The sequence below is a fragment of the Pteropus vampyrus genome, unplaced genomic scaffold (assembly GCF_000151845.1).
Source record: "Pteropus vampyrus isolate Shadow unplaced genomic scaffold, Pvam_2.0 Scaffold74, whole genome shotgun sequence".
Taxonomy (NCBI): domain Eukaryota; kingdom Metazoa; phylum Chordata; class Mammalia; order Chiroptera; family Pteropodidae; genus Pteropus; species Pteropus vampyrus.
In genome coordinates, this window is record NW_011888855.1 from 6,231,531 (window position 1) to 6,235,432 (window position 3,902).

The window sequence follows — 3,902 nt, forward strand, 5'->3', positions numbered from 1 at the left end:
GTGTTTGTGATCTCTAATTTCGCTGAAAGAATTTTAAGTAGTTTAAGAAGTTGTTTTCGGGTAAGGCAGATGTTAGAAGAAAGTAAATACTATAACCAAAGCTTATATATTCGGTTCTATGCTAAAGCATTGCCTAAATTTTAGTCATAGTTATCTAACTAGCATGTACTAATGGAACCTTAAAATGTTCTTAGCACTGTAAGGTTTACTGAGAGCTAAAAGAAATATAAAAACACCATTCTTGCCCACAAGTTGATTCTAGTCCAGTTTTAGGACACATATAGAAAAGAGATAACATGCAATTTATATGAATTTTTTGAAGAGCTGTTTCTAAAAGATCCTTAAATTCAAATATGACATTATATGATGATAAATTACTTTTGTACTGATCATTCCTCGTGTTTTAGATAGAGTAGTTAATTTCATAAGGCACCCTAAATTCTATGGGAATAGAACCTTAAGTGAGTCTTCTTCTCAGAGTGTTATAATGAATGGGAATTACAACTTTGTGTCATGTTCTGGACAGCTGTGATTGGGGTAGTCATTGCAGGAGGGGACTGTGGCTCAGAACAGTACCGTTATTATATCCATTTTACAAATGAGCAAACTGAGGCACAAAGAGGTTAAATAACTTGCCCAGGTTACACACATAGAAAGTTAATGAAGCTGAGATTTGAACTTTCATATGTCTATGTCTGTACTTAAAATATAAGGAAAAAACCCTCTAGTAATTCCACCTCTTACAACAACCAACATTCGAGTATTGCTGTGTGTGTGCCAGGTACTGATTTAAGTGACTTACATATACTGTTTTATCTATCTGTACAATAGCTCTGTGAGACTGGCGTACTATTCAGTATCCTCATTTTATGGAAGAGTAAATGAGGCCCTGAATAACTTGCTCTTGGTCATGCAGCTTCCAGTGGTGGGACCCAGCTTCAGACCCAAGCACATGTGGGATGGTACTGTGCCTTGCCTCTATGGCATGGCCTCTATGCCAAGTGAACATGGTATGTATTTTCCTCTACTGTTTCTCTCATGTGTTTCCCATCATTGTACTCATAATATAGCTATAATTTAGCACCTTGTGTTTTTTTTTAATAAATGACAAACAGTTCACTGTTGCTAACAGTTTTCCTAACCATGGCTACATAACAGGCCTTTGAGTAGATTCAGCATTACTTACCTGTATTCTTTTATTGGATCTATGATTGTATATAGTCTCATTTCCTTGTGGGCAGATTCCCAGAGTGGGAGTTATCCTATTAAAGATACAGGAATTTACATGCCTTTTGATAGATAATGGGGCCCTATTCTAGTCTGGGGGATGAAAGGCTCCCAGCATGACCATGGCTTTGCTTCTGATACTTAGCTGAGACAAGCTACATGGGGTTCCCCCAGAGGGAAATGTGGAACAGGGCTGTTCCTTGGAGGGGAGGTCTAAGTGTAGACAGGGTCAGCCGGGAAGCACTGGTGTTGAGGTAGAGCACCAAATGGAACAAAGTTTTACATAGAGACAGAGCAAGATCTGCTCCTACAGTGTACGGCAGTCCCTCATGGTTAGCGGGTACCCCCAGCAGCCAACTGTCTACCCAGCAGAAGGACCTCTCTCCTCCCCCATGGAGTCCGAAATACTGAAACTTGGGAGCATGCTCCAGGCCACATGCTTAAGTGGCATAAAGGAGCATGCATTGAGTCTGAAACAGGGGAGGATATTCCCCACAAGGCGTTATCTATTAATAAGGAAGAGTTCCAGGTTTAATGCCTTCTTATGTGACCTAGTGAGGGTCAGAAGACTTCCTTTCCCTCCTGTCATTAGAGGATGGCCCAGTAAATCTTTACTAAGGAACTTAAGTCCTATTAATTGACGAGCTTCATGAGGGCAGAGCATTCATAGCACCCAGGGGTGGCCGTCACTTACTTTGGGCCCTCCCAGCATCCTGCTGCTGCTGTCATGACTACCACTGAGAAGCCTCATACAGTGTTAGGAAAGGAGAATGATTAAACCTATTGAAAATGAGGAGGGCGAATTGAAAGGGGTTCCTGATTTCTGATGTAGTGGTGGTGGCGGGCTTTCCCTTACCAACAATTCACTCACATCAGCACGTGTCCAAGAATTCAATTCAATTCTGACACTACTTAGAGATAGCATCAGGTTTCACAGGTTATGGGTTCAGTCTCACAAGGCTATCCCCCTAACACCTCTCTTCAGACTCCAGACACAAGCCCAGGTTGTTACCTGTGCTTTTGACAGACTGGCTATATAAATCAGAGGTTACCATGAGCCCCTTTGTTGGGTTCGATTAATTTGCTAGAATGGATCACAGAACTCAGGAAAACCTGTTTACTCACTTGATTACCAGTTTATTACAAATGATACTAAAAGATAGGAATCAACAACCAGATGAAGAGATAGGGCGGTGAGGTCCTGAACAATGGAACTTATGTCCTCACGGAGCTTGGGGCCCGGCAGGGTGGCACATGGAAACATTCTGGTTCCCTGGCACGGAGACTCCGGATAAGGTGCTGAGCTGTCCTTTTGAGTTTTTATGGAGGCTTCTTATGGAGTCATGATTGGCTGTTATTGGCCACTGGCAATTGATTCAACCTCCAGCTCCTTTCCCCTCCTGAGGTCAGAGGGTGGGACTGAAAGTTCGCTCTAATCACATGGTGGGCTCTATCTGCCACCAGCCCTCATCCTTAGGTGCTTTCCAAAACTCAACCCTTTTACATAACAGACATCTCTTACCACTCTCAACTCTTAGGGAAGACCAACTATGTATTTATTATAAATCACACTATCGCAGGACTTGTTACCTCACCTACCTGCTCTTAACCTCACCTACACTTTTATGAGCAAGTTTGTAGAGCACTTTTCATGATCATAAACAGCCAAAGTAAATATTGGAAATACAACCTTTAATTCCACCCTCAGTTTCTGTCCACCTGAGGTATCTGCAAAGAAAACAATGTCTTAAGTTAAAATGTCTGAGACCAGTAGCATTTGATTAGGGTCTCCAGTGAGATTCCTCCCTGAGTTTTCTTCAAATGGGCAAATGTGAAGAAGGTAGGTTGGGTCACAAGTCTGAGTTTTAGGCTATTTTGAGGCAAAAGACTATTTTTTCCAAGTCCATATGGAAAATAAAACTAACTGCTTGTAACTAGTAAGTTAAACTTAAATGGACTCATCCTTTAGAAAAAATTCTCGAACGTGTTGCTATATCTTCTGCGAAATTCCTTATATGAATTTGCTTATTTAGTAAAATAAAGATACAAGCGAATTTACTAAAAACCACTAAATTGCACTTTTTAAAAATTGTATACTGTAAAGGTTGAATTTTATTACGTGACTTACATCTCAAAAAAAGACAGAAAAGGAGTGATGAGAATAAAATGTTAAAAAATACGTATATAAAAGAATATCCTTCTAAAAAAGAAAAATTATCTAGATCTGTCAGTACGTATCTCCGTAGTGCCAAAGTGTGCTCCGCTTGTGGTACTTTTTAGACAGCACCGAGCTAGCTTTTGTAGATTTATGTAGACAAACACAGCTGAGCCAGCATGCCAGGGCCTTGGAACCTCAAAGCAGAGCTTCGATTCCAACCCGCGGCTCCCTGCCCTAAACCATTATGGTTCACTGCTCCCCGCGAGCACCCACTCGCAGCTCATCTCTTCCTGCCCCAGCCTGGGACATCCTCCCGTCAGCCCTGACTCTTGCCCCACCGCCCAGAAGGGAGCTCAGCACGGTCAGACCGTCCACGAGTGTGCGGCGACCCGAGGCGGTCACGGAAGAGCAGAACCGGAAAGCAAGCCTGAGCGCGGAGGGAGCCCGGCGTCGCGTCAGTCGCCCACCGCCGCCGCGCAGGCAGGAAACGCGGCGCCGGGCCGGGAAGACGCGGACG